Source organism: Sorghum bicolor, chromosome 9 (assembly GCF_000003195.3).
Source record: "Sorghum bicolor cultivar BTx623 chromosome 9, Sorghum_bicolor_NCBIv3, whole genome shotgun sequence".
NCBI classification, from domain to species: Eukaryota; Viridiplantae; Streptophyta; class Magnoliopsida; order Poales; family Poaceae; genus Sorghum; species Sorghum bicolor.
Window position 1 is genome coordinate 24737816 of NC_012878.2, and position 18568 is coordinate 24756383.

At 39.6% G+C, this 18568-nt stretch overlaps 1 long non-coding RNA gene across 1 annotated transcript; it reads right to left on the reverse strand.

Moving 5' to 3' along the window:
• Window positions 2336-3525, reverse strand: LOC110430136. The gene is made up of 3 exons (XR_002447400.1): window positions 3465-3525; window positions 3261-3391; window positions 2336-2371 (listed from the first exon to the last, which is right to left on the reverse strand). It is a non-coding gene; the product is annotated as an uncharacterized LOC110430136 (long non-coding RNA).

Here is an 18568-nt window from a genome sequence, read left to right on the forward strand (position 1 = left end):
TACGCTGTACTTATGATTCTGATCAATTTGATGCTCTCTATAATCCTGTTGTGGGGATTAACATTATGTCTGAATCTTTTGCACTTAAATTATTTAAAAAATTGGTCTTAACCCCCACAACAAAGGTCATAAAGGAATCTTCAGGACGATTAGTCCCCAGTCTTGGAATTATTAATGTCCTACCCTTTATGGTAGAAGGTTCCATGGTTCATTTGAACTTCTATATCTTTGATACATCGGACTTCGACCTGTTGATAGGACAACCTTTTAGAAGACTCCTTTATGAAGGTCAAACTGGAAAGCTACACATTTCTTATGGAAAAGATTTTAAATTTCCAATAACGATTTCTCACTCCTTAAATAATAAGACCGAGTCATATCTTTTGCCCGATCCTATGGAGGAGGTAGAGGCTACATCTCTAGAGCTTTTAAATGAACCCGACTTAGAAGAAGAAGCTCCTTTCTTCATAGAAGAAGAGGCCGAACCTTCTGAATCTGAACCCTTAGATGAGTTTGCAGAAACACCTAGAACTCCCATAGAGCTTAAAACTTTACCACCCTGTCTTACCTATGCTTTCCTGAATAATAATCTAGAGCTTCTTGTGATCATTAGTGATAAACGCACTCAGGAGCAAACTCTACAATTGATAACCATTCTTGAGAAACATCACTCAGTTTTCGGCTACTCACTCCAAGATCTTACAGGAATCAGTCCTATGATTTGTACCCATCGTATTCCGACGGATCCTTCTGTTTCACCTTCTCGAGAGCCCCAACGTACACTAAACAACGCGATGAGAGGTAGTTAAAAAGGAAGTTATAAAGTTGCTGCATGCAGGGATTATATATCCTATGCCGTGGGTGAGCCCAGTTCAAGTTGTGCCTAAAAAGGGAGGCATGACTGTTGTTACGAATGAAAAGAACGAGCTAATTCTGCAACGCACCGTCATAGGGTGGCGGATGTGCATAGACTATAGAAAACTGAATAATGCCACGAAAAAGGATCATTTTCCATTACCTTTCATAGATGAGATGCTAGAGCAATTGTAGCACCTGGTTTTAAGAACAAAACTAGATACACACCATATGTGAGCCCAGGATGTCAAATCTCACATATAGCTACAAATAAGGGTAATATCAATAGACAATGCTTATATATAACGAACTTAGTATAAAAGATATAACCATAGATAGCAAACAGCGGAAGAATAGCATAAGCCTAAACTCTTCTCCAAACTAGCAAAAGATATAACCATAGGCGAAAGCTCCAAATCCACAGGAACAACTGACTAGTTGAGCACAAGCCTAAACTCTTCTCCAAACTAGCAATCTGGTACCCATCCGGGATTTTTATCCAAATAAAATGTAAAGGCAAGCGTAAGTACATCTCATACTCAGCAAGAATAACATGGGGTTCATGAGGCTCAAAGGCTAGACACTGGTTTAACTGCATGTAGCTTTTAGTTGTCACAATTTTAGCATTTGAGTAGCATCAAGTTGTCAAGTCCCATAGTAAACTCATGATCAAGTAAAGTAAATAAAGAATAGCATAAACAACATATTAACAATAATAACTTTAATAATTTGCCATTAGTGATTATTTATTCTGTATTGGTTCAAGGCCGCTCGTGACCGTGAGCATGACTGATATATCAGTTTTACACTCTGCAGAGGTTGTACACTTTCACTGTAAGTCGTGATTTACCCTTTCGCCCGAGGTAGCTAATCTCTTAACCCCCTTCCTAGGGAGGCCGGCAGGGTTCACTATGAAGCCTTTCAAAGGTTCGTCTAACAAGTTAGGGCCGCTTGGTTTCATTAGTCAGTCCATGTGATTCACCCACAGGAATCCACGGTCTGCTATTCCCCATTTACGCCACAAGGGTAACCACTAACAAGCTAGAAAAGATCCTCTTACTGAGCTAAAGCCAGAGCCATGTAGCCCTCACAGTTGTACTGTATGTCTCGGATGGTCATATAAAGAAAAGTCTTTATGGAGAGAAACTAGAGCACCATGAGATAGCCCAATGCTCCAGCCCTCTTTACCAAAGTTGCTAAAAAGTCCTCTTTTAATGTTTATTGCAAATTCCATTAATCAAATTACAAGATCATGGTTTAGTGGAGCACTAGCATAAGCTACCCAATGCAAAACCATAGGTGACAAGGCATAAGATCAATACTAGGAAATCCTTAGCAAGAAGACACATACAAAATGAATTGTGTGATTAAAGTTGTTAGGAAACAAGGATGATCTCATGCTATACTTGCCTTAAACATAGATCCTTCTTCTAGTTCCAAACATTCAATGATCTGCTTCTTGATCACCACGTAAAGCTCACCGACTGGACATGATCACAAAGCACCACACAAGCATCTACACAATCATACACGAAGCAAGCAATATAAATAAATTAAAACAGTACACCAATCAATAAAAAAGGTTTGAAAACTAATCTACGCATAGCTACAAACACACAGACAGAAAAAACACGCTTATCGGAGCTTCGATGAAATAGAAACGATGACCGAAAGATTATCTTTATAAGCGAGAAACTTTAAACTTCATTTATTTTAATTAGACACAATCAGGTGAAGGTTGAAGCTAAACTAATTACATCTTAATTCAAGAGTCAGTTAAACTCATCTCATTTTATTTCAAAATTATTGGTGTACCATTTAAGCAAATTAGACTCAGAAAAAACACGCTTATCAGAGCTTCGATGAAATAGAAACGATGACCGAAAGATTATCTTTATAAGCGAGAAACTTTAAACTTCATTTATTTTAATTAGACACAATCAGGTGAAGGTTGAAGCTAAACTAATTACATCTTAATTCAAGAGTCAGTTAAACTCATCTCATTTTATTTCAAAATTATTGGTGTACCATTTAAGCAAATTAGACTCTAACTTTGCAGAAAACAGATTTATGTGAGCCTCTTTATAGTGAGGTTTAAACTACATAATTTATAATCAATGAAAACATATTTCAGTTGGCATTAATCAAAGTATGCACAAAAGATCTGTTGTGGAAACCCTAAATTAATTTAATTACAAAACTGGCTTGTATAAATTTTAATCAAGTTACATGTGACAAGATACCGTGACTAACCTGTGAACTACATCATTACTTACTCATCTTTACAAGATCAAACTATTTTGGAACTAAAACGGGCAGAATCGAAGTTGTAAAAACTTTTGTGAGATTAATTTTAGATACAGTTAGCAAGGAAGATGAGGGTTGAAGGAAAACTAGATACGTACATCTTTGGCCATGTTAGGCTTCCCTTCCTTTGGCTGGGCACGTACTGGTGAAAGATTTCAAAATGCCTGAGCTAGCTAACTGCAGTCCAGCTGCTAGTTTAGCTTTCGATTGGAGGATGGCTCGTTCCTTGCTAGATGGAGCAGCAGGCTAATTAGCTTTGGCTAAGCCAGATTTGTTAGGATTAAGAGCAGATGTATGTGTACCTACTCGGCTGCTGCTTTGTGTTTTGGTCTCCTGGAGTTGCCGAGGCCAGGCCGATGGCTGTGCTCGCCCGGTCGCCGCTGTACAGTCCACAACAATGTCGTGCCGCCGCATCCATGGCTGCATCACACGCACGCCAATGAATATGAGAGGACTCTCATGAATGATGGCCACTCTAGCGAATCGCGATGGATGTGGCAAGGACGATGGGGCAAGCTCCACGTATGATAAACGTGGCGATCAGCTGGGTTGAGACGTCGAAGATAGCATAAGCGAAAGGAGGAAGAAGTATCAATTTTGACTACCTTGGATTCCTAAACTAGGGGGTTCCCTTGTGGTAGTCTTGGTGTGCTCTGCCCAAGGGGTTTGTACATACATATAGGGAGGAAATCTCTCCATATCCACATCAATTAGCAATATGATACTAATTGAGGTTGTACCTTCCACCTTTACTAATTGGCCTAGATAAATATTAAAGCCCATTAATAAATAAAGACATGGTCTTTGAGATTTATTATAATTATTGCACATGATATTTGAGTGTTAAAAAGGACGAGAGGTTTTATTATTTTTCGGAATTAATTAATTTCATAGATAAAATAATTTGGTTACAAAGAAATGACTTTAGGAAGCTCCTAATTAAAACATGCGCTGAGGAACAAGGAATCTAATTGTAGATAAAGACAAAGATGTACTGGTCAAGGAAGATCGATCTACCAAATGCATTTTAAAAACTTTACTCACTCTCAACACACAAAGGAGCAGCAAGCATACATTACATCAAATCTTATGCACCAGCATGTATGTACAACAATATTGCTAAGCCTTATGATAAATTTTAATTTAATGAAAATTATTGTTTTTCCTATGTTTTCATGAGCACAAAAATACATAATTAAATTATTTTAACTCTATTTCAAAAGCAGCAAATTTTAGGGTGTTACAATTCTACCCCCTTAAGATGAATCTCGTCCTCGAGATTCGGTTGGTGCTTACTTAAACGATTGCGGGTATGTTTTTCTTTCATATTAAACCTTCTTCACACTTCTCATAGGTGACATTTCCAAATACAAATAGTCTTCTACTTCAAAAGCTTATTCTTTTCTCTGGTTGTCAGTATATCTCTTCTGTTGAGACTGTGCCACCCTTAAGTTATCCCTGAACACTCTCACTTGTTGTTCTGCATCTCTTAGACATCTGGCCCAAACACTTGTGTTTTACCTATTTGATTTCAAAACAATGGGGTTCTACACTTCCGTCCATACAAAGCTTAAAGACATACCATCTAAAGGCTCTTATAATAATTTATTGTCCTAAGAAAACTCCGCATTCGGTAAACTCTTATCCCAACTTGTACCATACTATAATGCACAAGCTCACAACATATCTTCTAAGTAATCATTTCAGTTCCTGTGGTTCCCAAATGAGTAATTAGTATAGCTCCTTTGGCAGTACTAGTGACATCACCCAGTTCAACACTCAACCCTTCAAATTTCAGTGTCGTTTGAACTCCTCTAGCACACTCTTTATGATCTGAGCATTCACAAAGGCTTTTTCTCCTTCAAGTGATAGCATTTTTTCCAGCCATAACTCTTGATTCACTCAAATCCATCGACAATGTGACCAGCTCAAATCCAACTTCCTAAAGATGCCCTTTAGATTCTTACGTTATACACAGATATCACTCCTTAGACCCAAGAAGGCAGTATCTCCATGCTCCACTATGGATACCTCCACATCACACGGCAGTTAATCCAACCCACTTAGTTGACTTATGCACAAGCCACTACTTTTCTTGTATGGAGCACATCTAAGGTCTTGATGGAATAGAAGAACCCTATATGTTGATCTTTATAACACCTTCAATGAACCACTGATACCTTTAGATTCTTACGTTCTAAACAGATATCACTCCTTAGACCCAAGAAGGCAGTATCTCCATGCTCCACTATGGATACCTCCACATCACACGACAGTTAATCCAACTCACTTAGTTGACTTATGCACAAGCCACTACTTTTCTTGTATGGAGCACATCTAAGGTCTTGATGGAATAGAAGAACCCTATATGTTGATCTTTATAACACCTTCAGTGAACCACTGATAGAATCTTATCATTCCAAGTCAATCTCTTATTCACTCTTATGTCAATATCACATTGGCCCCAGCAAACCTATGATAGCCTCTTGCCATAACTATAAAACTCTAATTCTCATTCACTTTCCTTTGGTGGTTTCCAACTCTTGCATCTTTAACTTTCTTAAGTCCATAATTAAAGATGACATCTCCTAGATGAGAACTTCCATCGACTAGAACATACTAGTCATGCTCCATTTAGTAATGAAGTCTTTTGAGTCTCCGTAGAATCAATAGTAGATGTAGCTTATCCACTTCCTAAGTTATCAAGTGACCATTTTCACTAACTTGAGCCAGGATAGATGATTATAATCATGGGATATCTTCGGTGATAACTTCTCACTTCATGATAAATTGAAAGGGCATTACCAATAATGTCAAGGTACTACCCCCCTTAAAATGAGATAGGTCGGGGGACAGTATGGACTAGCTCTCATATTCTGTTTAGATGCTACACATCATATAGTCTTTTAAATTCATTGTACCAAGTCTCATGATCCGGAGTGGGTTTCATCATTCAGTCCCAACTATTGATACCTCTATCATAGTTGAATTGCTTCGCTCTCACATCCCATGTATAACTTTGTAGACTTTGGTGTCACCTGATTCTCATAAGCACCACTTCCAAGCTTTGTGTATCAGCAATGACCTATATCTCCATCCATATTAGCACACTTCAATGGAACAATTTCTTGTACCAAAAACCAAATTTACCAACCACTTGAGGTCCTTATCGATGAACCAATATTAACCAATACTACTCACTGTAACTCCTTTGATAAGACCACCCCCCTTAGAAAAAGTAACTAGGGCTTAAATGGGTAGTTTAGTTCATCTTTCAAGTGGGTTTCTTATCATCAGATCTTCTAATACCGAAGAGAAACTCATGTGCACTGATATGTACAAATAATCTGAAATTCCTCACGATATGAAAACACCAGCGCAGTAAAAATAGGCATAACTCCTTTTCTGTTAATCCAATAAGGTCTTAGCTTATACCTCTAGAAACCTTATCAAATTCCCTACAACTTTCATATAGAAGGCTTCCTTAGTTTCTGTCTTTAAACCTAGGTAAAACAGCCCAACATGATATGCATCTCAACAATGTCCCAGCATCGATACAACAATTTGCGGAAGTCATATCTCGAGCTACTTAGATCATATGGAGACGAGTCTTACATGGTTGAAAATCTTATGAAGTCCTCTACAACTTCTGTATATCCCACTTTTCCAGATTCTGACGTTAAGTTGGCTGAAAAGTAGGAATTAACTAGAACTGTCCAGATTTTGAAACAATGCAGAAGCATCAAATTGTAAATGTCATAAGTCATGTTCCATTAATCCAATAAAGTTGGGGTTTACACTGTTGGAATGCTGATCAAATTGTCTATAACTTTGATATAGAACATTTTTCCAAATTCTATAGTCACATTTGTCTAAAACAGTAGGCAACCGAGACTGGTCCAGGTTCTTGACAGCACATATGTATCATCTTGTGATTTGTGTAACTCCAGTTCCAGAATAGCAATACGGGTGATTCTTGAGGTCAGACAAAGATCTTGAAATCTTCCATTGTCCAGAATTTTCTTGTGGTTTTTTATTGCCCACGAGCAGAGGTGAGGATAGATTGCTCCGAAGTGATAGGATATAGAGAACTGAAGATAACCAAAACACAAGCTATTTATTTCGTCAATCCTTATGCCTTAGACCTATAAGCTACATGAAATTATGGAATAATCCAAAAAATCATTACAATCATTGCAAACATCCAAAGCATGCATAGGCATAATAACAAACCAACTGAGCATTGAAGGTTCACACTCACTCAACTTGCGATACTATCGTTCTCTTCATAGTAAGGGTAAAGATCCTAAAGCTTCTCTTTTAATGACATAAGAAAGTGGTGAGACAAAGTTCTAATAGCATATCAAAGGAGTGAGAGTGAGAACAAGACTTTCAAACCAGCAACAAGGTGGAGACGAATAGCAAGGGAAAGGATATAGTGTAGAGAAAAATATCAAGGTTTGTAGAACAAGGATTTCATGGAAATTCAAAAACCTTAAGCTGGCCAATTTCTAACTAGGCTTGCGTCCTACAGTCAGCATTGCTTTGATACCACTTTGTAGCACCCGGTTTTAAGAACAAAACCAGATACACACCATATGTGAGCTCAGGATGTCAAATCTCACATATAGCTACAAATAAGGGTAATATCAATAGACAATGCTTATATATAACGAACTTAGTATAAAAGATATAACCTTAGATAGCAAACAGAGGAAAGACACTCCGTTCTTCAGGAGAAAGCTCCAAATCCACAGGGACAACTGACTGGTTGAGCAAAAGCCTAAACTCTTCTCCAAACTAGCAACCTGGGACCCATTCGGGATTTTTATCCAAATAAAATGTAATGGCAAGCATAAGTACATCTCGTACTTAGCAAGAATAACATGGGGTTCATGAGGCTCAAAGGCTAGACACTGGTTTAACTGCATGTAGCTTTTAGTTGTCACAATTTTAGCATTTGAGTAGCATGAAGTTGTCAAGTCCCATAGTAAACTCATGATCAAGTAAAGTAAATAAAGAATAGCATAAACAACATATTAACAATAATGACTTTAATAATTTGCCATTAGTGATTATTTATTCTGTATTGGTCCAAGGCCGCTCGTGACCGTTAGCACGACTGATATATCAGTTTTACACTCTGCAGAGGTTGTACACTTTCACTGTGAGTCGTGATTTACCCTTTCGCCCGAGGTAGCTAATCTCTTAACCCCCTTCCTAGGGAGGCCGACAGGGTTCACTATGAAGCCTTTCAAAGGTTCGTCTAACAAGTTAGGGCCGCTTGGTTTCATTAGTCAGTCCATGTGATTCACCCACAGGAATCCACGGTCTGCTATTCCCCATTTACGCCACAAGGGTAACCATTGACAAGCTAGAAAAGGTCCTCATACTGAGCTAAAGCCAGAGCCATGTAGCCCTCACAGTTGTACTGTATGTCTCGGATGGTCATATACAGATAAGTCCTTATGGAGAGAAACTAGAGCACCATAAGATAGCCCAATGCTCCAGCCCTCTTTACCAAAGTTGCTAAAAAGTCCTCTTTTAATGTTTATTGCATATTCCATTAATCAAATTACAAGATCATGGTTTAGTGGAGCACTAGCATAAGCTACCCAATGTAAAACCATATGTGACAAGGTATAAGATCAATACTAGGAAATCCTTAGCAAGAAGACATATGCAAAATGAATTGTGTGATTAAAGTTGTTAGGAAACAAGGATGATCCCATGCTATACTTGCCTTAAACTTAGATCCTTCTTCTAGTTCCAAACATTCAATAATCTGCTTCTTGATCACCACGTAAAGCTCACCGACTGGACATGATCACAAAGCACCACACAAGCATCTACACAATCATACACGAAGCAAGCAATATAAATAAATTAAAACAGTACACCAATCAATAAAAAAGGTTTGAAAACTAATCTACGCATAGCTACAAACACACAGACGGGAAAACACGCTAATCGGAGCTTCGATGAAATAGAAACGATGACCGAAAGATTATCTTTATAAGCGGGAAACTTTAAACTTCATTTATTTTAATTAGACACAATCAGGTGAAGGTTGAAGCTAAACTAATTACATCTTAATTCAAGAGTCAGTTAAACTCATCTCATTTTACTTCAAAATTATTGGTGTACCATTTAAGCAAATTAGACTCTAACTTTGCAGACAACAGATTTATGTGAGCCTCTTTATAGTGAAGTTTAAACTACATAATTTATAATCAATGAAAACATATTTCAGTTGGCATTAATCAAAGTATGCACAAAAGATCTGTTGTGGAAACCCTAAATTAATTTAATTACAAAACTAGCTTGTATAAATTTTAATCAAGTTACATGTGACAAGATACCGTGACTAACCTGTGAACTACATCATTACTTACTCATCGTTACAGGATCAAACTATTTTGGAACTAAAACGGGCAGAATCGAAGGTGTAAAAACTTTTGTGAGATTAATTTTAGATACAGTTAGCAAGGAAGATGAGGGTTGAAGGAAAACTAGATACGTACATCTTTGGCCATGTGAGGCTTCCCTTCCTTTGGCTGGGCACGTACTGGTGAAAGATTTCAAAATGCCCGAGCTAGCTAACTGCAGTCCAGCTTCTAGTTTAGCTTTCGATTGGAGGATGGCTCGTTCCTTGCTAGATGGAGCAGCAGGCTAATTAGCTTTGGCTAAGCCAGATTTGTTAGGATTAAGAGCAGATGTATGTGTACCTACTCGGCTGCTGCTTTGCGTTTTGGTCTCCTGGAGTTGCCGAGGCCAGGTCGATCGCTGTGCTCGCCCAGTCGCCGCTGTACAGTCCACAGCAATGTCGTGCCGCCGCATCCATGGCTGCATCGCACACACGCCAATGAATATGAGAGGACTCCGATGAAAGATGGCCACTCTAGCGAATCGCGATGGATGATGGCAAGGACGATGAGGCAAGCTCCACGTATGATGAACGTGGCGATCAGCAGGGTTGAGACGTCGAAGATAGCATAAGCGAAAGGAGGAAGAAGAATCAATTTTGACTACCTTGGATTGCCAAACTAGGGGGTTCCCTTGTGGTAGTCTTGGTGTGCTCTGCCCAAGGGGTTTGTACATATATATATAGGGAGGAAATCTCTCCATATCCACATCAATTAGCAATATGGTACTAATTTGAGGTTGTACCTTCCACCTTAGCTAATGGGCCTAAATAAATATTAAAGCCCATTAATAAATAAAGACATGGTCTTTGAGATTTATTATAATTATTGCACATGAGATTTGAGTGTTAAAAAGGAAGAGAGGTTTTATTATTTTTCTGAATTAATTAATTTCATAGATAAAATAATTTCAGAAAAATCCAGAATTATTATTTAAGCCACGAAAAATACTTCGAAAGCTCCAAAAATTTGGGAAAAATTCTCAGAGATAATATGGAATATAAAGAACCCAAATTAAGTATTTGGAGCTCATAATATGATAATTTGGAGCATCTAAAAATTAGATTATGCTCACAGACAAGTGGAAACAAATTCAAAAAAACTAGAAAAGATCCCAAGAAGATTGTAGATACTGTTTGATGAACGAGTAACTAAAATGAGTGATTTGGTTACAAAGAAATGATTTTAGGAAGCTCCTAATAAAATCATGCGCTGAGGAACAAGGAATCTAATTTTAGATAAAGACAAAGATGTACTGGTCAAGGAAGATCCATCTACCAAACGCATTTTAAAAACTTTGCTCACTCTCAATACACAAAGGAGCAACAAGCATACATTACGTCAAATCTTATGCACCAGCATGTATGCACAACAATATTGCTAAGCCTTATGATAAATTTTAATTTAATAAAAATTATTGTTTTTCCTATGTTTTCATGAGCACAAAAATACATAATTAAATTATTTTAACTCTATTTCAAAAGGAGCAAATTTTAGGGTGTTACAGCGATTAGCGAACCATTTATTCTTCTGTTTCTTAGATGGATATTCAGGGTATCACCAGATCCCGATCCATCCCGATGATAAAAGCAAAACCACTTTTACATGCCCATACGGAACTTACCGTAGAATGTTTTTTGGTTTATGTAATGCACCAGCTTCTTTTCAAAGATGCATGATGTCTATATTTTCTGATATGATTGAAGAGATTATGGAAGTTTTCATGGATGATTTCTCTGTATATGGAAAAACTTTCGATAGTTGTCTTGAAAACTTAGACAAGGTTTTGCAAAGATGTGAAGAAAAGCACTTAGTCCTTACTTGGGAAAAATGTCATTTTATGGTTAGGGAAGGAATAATGTTGGGACACCTAGTGTCTGAAAGAGGTATTGAGGTAGACAAAGCTAAAATTGAAGTAATTGAACAACTACCTCCACCTGTGAATACAGAAGGAATTCGAAGTTTTCTTGGCCATGCTGGTTTTTATCGCAAATCCATAAAAGATTTTTCATTTATTGCTAGACCTCTTACTCTTTTGCTAGCCAAGGATGCTCCATTCGAATTTGATGATGCATGCTTAACATCTTTCAACTTATTAAAGAATGCACTCATCTCTGCACCAATCATTCAACCCCCTGATTGATCGTTGCCTTTTGAAATTATGTGTGATGCTAGTGATTATGCTGCGGGGGCAGTTTTGGGACAAACTAAAAATAAGAAGCATCATGCAATTGCTTATGCCAGTAAAACATTGACAGGAGCTCAACTTAATTATGCAACCACTAAGAAAGAGCTTCTGGCCATTGTCTTTGCCATTGATAAATTTAGATCTTATTTAGTTAGAGCTAAAATAATTGTTTACACTGATCATGCTGCACTAAAATATCTTCTCACTAAAAAAGATGCTAAACCTCGCCTAATTAGATGGATCTTATTACTTCAAGAATTTGACTTAGAAATAAAAGATAAAAAGGGAGTAGAAAATTCTGTTGTTGATCATTTGTCTAGAATGCATTTTAAGAATCCACAGGAAACCCCCATCAATGATTCACTCCGGGACGACATGCTCTACGGGATTAACAGGTCTGACCCCTGGTATGCAGGTATTGTTAATTTTATGGTTTCAGGGTATGTACCACCAGGAGCAAATAAGAAGAAGCTTATTCAAGAAAGTCGTTCACATATATGGGATTAGCCATACCTCTTCCGAGTATGCTCTGATGGCTTACTCAGGAGATGTGTGACCACCGAGGAAGGATGGAAGATCATCGACAGATGTCATTCATAACCATATGGAGGTCATTATGGAGCATTTCGTACACATTCAAAGATCTGGCAGTGTGGATTCTACTGGCCTACAATGTATGAAGACACCAAGCAATATATCAGAAGATGTGGGCCATGTCAGAGGCACGGAAATATAAACACAAGAGATGCCATGCCACTCACCAACAACCTTCAGATTGAGCTCTTTGATGTCTGGGGAATAGACTACATGGGTCCATTTCCCCCATCAAAGAAGTGTGAGTTCATCTTGGTGGCAGTTGACTACGTCTCCAAGTGTGTAGAGGTACTACCTTGCAAACACGCTGACAACATCAGTTCAAAGAGGATGTTTGAAGAAGTTATATATCCAAGATTTGGAGTCCCCAGAGTAGTGATAAGTGATGGAGGAGCACACTTCATCGACAAACGCTTCAAGCACTATTTATCAAAACATGGAATCCGTCACAACATCGCAACTCCCTACCATCCTCAGAGAAGTGGCCAAGCAGAGACTTCCAACAAGCAAATCAAGAATATTCTTCAGAAAACAGTCAATGAGATGGGAACGACATGGAAGGACAAGTTACCTGATGCACTCTGTGCATACCGGACAGCATACAAGACCCCAATTGGAATGACCCCATACCAATTGGTACGGGAAGACTTGCCACCTACCTGTTGAACTAGAATTCAAAGCACACTGGGCCATAAGAAGATGAAATATGGACCAAGATGTTGCTGGAGATCATAGAAGAATGCAACTATCAGAATTGGAAGAATGGTGAGAGAAAGCATATCACAATTCGAAGATCTACAAAGAAAGAGTCAAAAGGTGGCATGACAAGAGGATCAAAAAGGAGTTCGCACCCGGAGATAAGGTATTACTTTTTAATTCTTGGGTGAAGCTTTTCGGGCAATGAAAACTCCGGAGTAAATGGGAGGACCATTCAAGGTAATCAATTCATCATCTCACGGAGCTATCACACTTCAAAATAACGAAGGTACGTTATTCAAGGTAAATGGACAACATCTTAAATTATTTTTAGAGCCCAATAAAGAATTAGAAGAAATAGACGTGATCCATTTTTACCTTCCCATGGAGAGTTAGAGCCCGACGTTTTTAATCTGATGTTTTTTGACCATGTATATATTTTTTGGAATAATTTTGTTTCTAGAAGCATGCTCGAGGAGGCGGGCCCATAGAGGAGCCAGGCATAGGGCGGGCGCCCTGATGATGAGGGCGGGTGCCCAGCCCCTGTCTCCCCTCGGCCCCGGTCTCCTCCGTCACGATAAACTCATCTATGGTAATCCCAATAATCACGCGGATGGTTTGTCACGCACGCATGGCGGCGGGAGTAGCCCGAGCAAACCCTAGAGGCACTTTTTGACCCCTATATAAACAGACCCCTGACGTCAGCTTTCAACACCAATTCATTCAAGCCTTCTCTCCTTCTTCAATTAGAGCTTGCTTAGTCCCTCGCTGCTCCAATGGCCGACGAGTTCCACGACGATTGGGAGGTCGTCCCCTACGACCTCAACAAGAAGCCCAAGGAAGACCCCGACGACTACGCTCTCGTTCCGGCCAACACAGAGCGACAGCTAGCAGCCATGCCATCACAAGAGTGCAGCTCCACCCAATCCTACTATGTCCAACTAGTTCTCACCGCGCCGCCGCAGCCCCTACTTGTCAAAGGGCCATCAGCCAAGAAGGAGGCCACCATCAAGGTGCCAGTCGGCACGAGGATCCTGCCACCTAGGCCCAATGAGCGGGTCGTCGGAGTCAAGACCAACCGGAGCGGCGAGAACAGCAGCGTCCGCTACACCACGGAGGAGAGGCCTTACTTCGAGGGGGTTAGAACAGCCAAAGTCCGATTCATCTCTCCAAAGATAGCACCGAAGCACGCTCTCAATACTCTCGAGACACCTTCTAAGCGCCCGCAAGACTATAGCAAATGTAGATGAGGACGTTCGTAGGCTAGACAAGGTCATCATAGAGCTCTAGTCCTCGGTTAACTCCATCAATAGGCAGCTCTCTAACTAGAACACCGTTATACTAGGTCTTAAGCGTGATCTTGCTAGTGCTAATAAGAAGATTAGGGAGTTAGAGCGCCGCTAAGTTATCTAGATTAGATCTTGAGTCAGTATATCTTAGTTATTCATCTTTAGATTCGGCTTAAATCTATTATTAGCTTTAGTTCATTATTAGTCAGTGTAATAAATGCCTCAAAATTAATAAAGATTATTATTATGTCTTGTGTGTCTCTACTTTATTTTTTATGCAAGTAAGCAGAAAACAAGTATGGGGGAGATCCCCCGACATGCCAAACGCACTTCGACCGCACCACTCCACGATTCAGGTACATACTCGGCACAGTTTACACATACGCATGTATCTTGGTTCATACAAAATATTGTCTCCAACATGATAAATTAAAAAGATTAAAATGATTCTAATCATGATCAATCTCACTCTATGATATTTCCTGAAAACTTGCAATTATCAAAAATTACTTAAACACCCTATGTTACTTAAAGTCATTGTGGAATGTGAGATGGCTGAGTACGAGTACCTTATTCTTGATATCATTGTTGCTTGGAGAATTTATTTCAAAATCTTCAAAAATTCTAGCTACCATCCTCAATGTTTTATATGCCTGCTAAACTTGAAAATATTAATAACTATAAAAGCTATCTGCTCTGTATTGAGTTTGTTCAAAATGAGTTAGACCCTTGTTGAGAGATTTATCATGCTCCTAAGATCAAGACATTTATTCAGAAAGATTCACTCTTCCGAAGTATTATTGCATTAGAGGCATGGGCTATGCAAAAATATGAATATTTTAAGGAAATAAAAAGGAGCAAGTGCTCGACAACCTCACAGAAAAAAATGGACAAGTGTCCGGCAGTAGAATTAGGGGTACCTCGGTATCCACCTGAAAAAAAAGAAGAGACAAGAAAATAAAAGCACATGGTCCCTCTAATAAGCAATATGCCAGTAAGAGTTGATAAGTTTTTAATTTCCAAAGTCATTAATCTAAGAGTATGGCATTCCTCTCCTCGGATCCCGTTTTGATCAGGCAATAAATGTAAGGTAAGAATGCTTGAGAATTTCTGCAAATTAAAACAGCCTCAGTAAGATATACAAAAGATAAATGAGTGATCTGAGAGAACCTATGAGGATAAAGGTATGCTAAATTTCTTTTCAAAAAAAAAATATACAAAAACTCCAAGTGACAGTATTGAGAAGAAAGGACCTCTACTCTTGACCATATATTCCCCTAACTACGGTACACAGTGGATTTTTTTACAACACCCTGCAGGTATGAAAAGAATGTTTTACAATGTTTTAACCCTAGATATTTTTCTTAACCATCCTTTTCTCGAGGACGAGTAAAAGCCTAAGTATGGGGGTGTTTGTTGACGGTTCTTAAGTATCAATTTTAATCATGAAATAAATAAGGAAAAGGACTAATATACAAACAACACCTAGAATTAGGGTTTGATCTGACAGAATTCCACGAGTTTTGTTGTTTATCTATTTCTGTAGGGAGTTAACAGGAAATATGGAAGAAAGGCCCACACGTCGGGTTTACATAGAGATATTAACTTGTGCGCCAATTTTTCTCGGTCTAGAAGGTTCAAGAAGCCACACGAACGAGTGGGAGGCTGAGCGGGCCCATAGGAAGGGCGCCCGCCCTACCCCCCTGGGCGCCCGCCCACCTATGGTGGCCAATCAGAGTGCATCACGCGGATTATGCTCCACCACCTTTGAGAATCAAGGAGAACCGTTCAATCAAGGTCGGTTTGATTCGATGGCCCAGATTCATTTGAGAGGGCTATATAAGCAAGGCCCCTGGCCCCTGGACAAATCGAATCCCCATTATTCATTAGCATATTTTCCAGAGAGGATTCAGAGAGAGAGGTTCCTTAGGGTTCCCACCTCATAGGGCTTAGCATCCAATGTGAGAGTAGAATTAGTTCTACTAGATTGAGAGAGATAGAGTGGAGGTGTAGATTGGAGGAAGCCTCGGTGTCTACTCTGAGGTTGTACCTAAAGGATCAAGTCTCTTAACCCGAGGCTTGCTCCTAGGATTCTTCAGTATTTTGACTTCTATATTCTAGTAAGTTCTTTATTTTATTGTTCTTTGGTTTACGAGTTTACTTTGATCTCTTCGCGTAGAGTTTAGAGTAATCATCACTAGCGTAAACATGGTGTTTGGGCTAGGATACTCATAGATATCCCCTGTCTAGCCGGACCGTGGTAGTAGTGAGGACCGTGACATTTCCGAGTTACCTTTTGTAACACTCTAGGTGTTTCCCACGAGTTAGACCTTAGGTTTTGAGCTCAAACATGTCATGATAAGTGGTGATGATCATGTTAAAGTCAATCCATGAAAGTGAGCCTCAAGTTAAACTTGGAGAACACACCCTTGCTTACATATAGGCCCTTTTCAAAGTGCATGCTTGGGTGACATTAATGGAACATCTCTCATGTGTCCCACGTCCATCACTGCCTATAGTGAGCACTCAAAAAGTTTCATGAAGTTCGGAATCAAAAGGTCACATGAAATGATAAAGTTACATGCTTGTTGAAATGACCTCATTAAGTGAATGGAACCATGGGTCATCAACCAAACCTTGCAACCCTGCCCAAATAACTCTAGATGAACTCTATAACAAAAGTCATGATTCATGTTGAGCTTCTGCCCAGAAAATCCTTCAAGTGGCCTAAAACCTTAATTCATGCTTTATCAAGTTGCTGCTTTGACCAAAGAGAAAGTTTGACTTCTGTACTAGTTGTGAGGTTTGACCTTAAATAAAAGTTGTAGTTTAGATTTTGTACACCAAACTTTGTTTAATGGTCAAGAGCTAGTTTTTCCCCTAACCTAATCATATTGAGCTTACAAGATTCAATACAGTGCTGTTTTGGAACTCCAGAATTTTGGCTAAGTCCTGAGGTGCTCAGTTTCGGGTACCCTAGTTGGGAGCCTTGTATCTTCCAAATAAAACTAAACTAGTACAAGGTCCTTTTGTAAAAGTTGTTAAAGTTACTAAGTCTGAATCATCTTCTAGGCATGTCAAATAATAGTCACAATATTGAATCTGCTATAATTTCCAGCACTTAGAGTTTCTAAGTCTAGGTTTGTAGTTCATCACGTTGGCATTCCGCGTTCTCCAAATTTTACTAAACAACTTGCTTGGGTCCCAAAATAATAGTTGGAGTACATATTGTGGACAAGAGCATGCCAAAAGATGACACCATTTTTGACTTCGTTTTGGTCATCAATTTTGAGTTTTGCTAATCACTATCAATTCATTGACACTCATAGGTTGGCATCAAATTATATTCTAATCTGTAACTCTAATGACCATGGCACCTTAATCAAAGTTGGAGAGTGTCAAGAGTAGAGCAAACTTCATTTTTGGTCCATAACCAAATTCGGTCCAGAACCGGCCCGAACCGCGTCCCACATAAGCCACTTTGCTGCTCGACACGTGTTCGGTGAAATGCCTCAACAGGCGGACACGTCGCTGGTGCGTGGCATCCATGCCCGAGTGCGCCCCCTCCTCCTCTGCTGCACGCCCAGAGCCCTCCCCACGCCCGGCTGTCGAAGTGGACAAACACCCCAGTGCCTTCCTCACCCCTGTCCACCCCCGGCTCGCTCTCTCCACCCCAGCGCCCCCCTAGAGCGGAGCCCCATGGCCGCCGGCGCTCTGCTCTGCGCCTTGCCGCCCAGCTGCAGCTCCTGGTGCGCCCCACTGTGCTGCTGCTACTTTGGCCGCGAGGACATGGCCAGGGCCGGCCGCGCCTTCCTTGCTGGCAGCAACCATCGGCTGGCAGGAGCCCAAACTCTCCTTCTCGGTCCCCGGTTCGTGCTCTGTTCCGTGGATGAAGAAGTCAAGGACCTCGGGTTCGAATAAGAAACAACCCAGGATTCCACATGCGAAGCCAAGACTCATATGAATAGTGTTTGTGGGCTGTGGCGTGATTTATGGAAAATCCAGGGTCCCCGGTGCAAGATCTGTTTTCCTTTTCTTTTCTTTTTGCAGATTTCATGGAGGAACTTTGGAAATGCATAGAAATTCATAGAAAAGTCGTAAAATAGCAAATGTGGACTTTTTGGAATACCTGTGAAATTCTCTATGCAGTAGATCTATATTATTGCATATTTTAGTTTGAAGTTTTAACGGTAAAAATACATTTATGCAGTTAG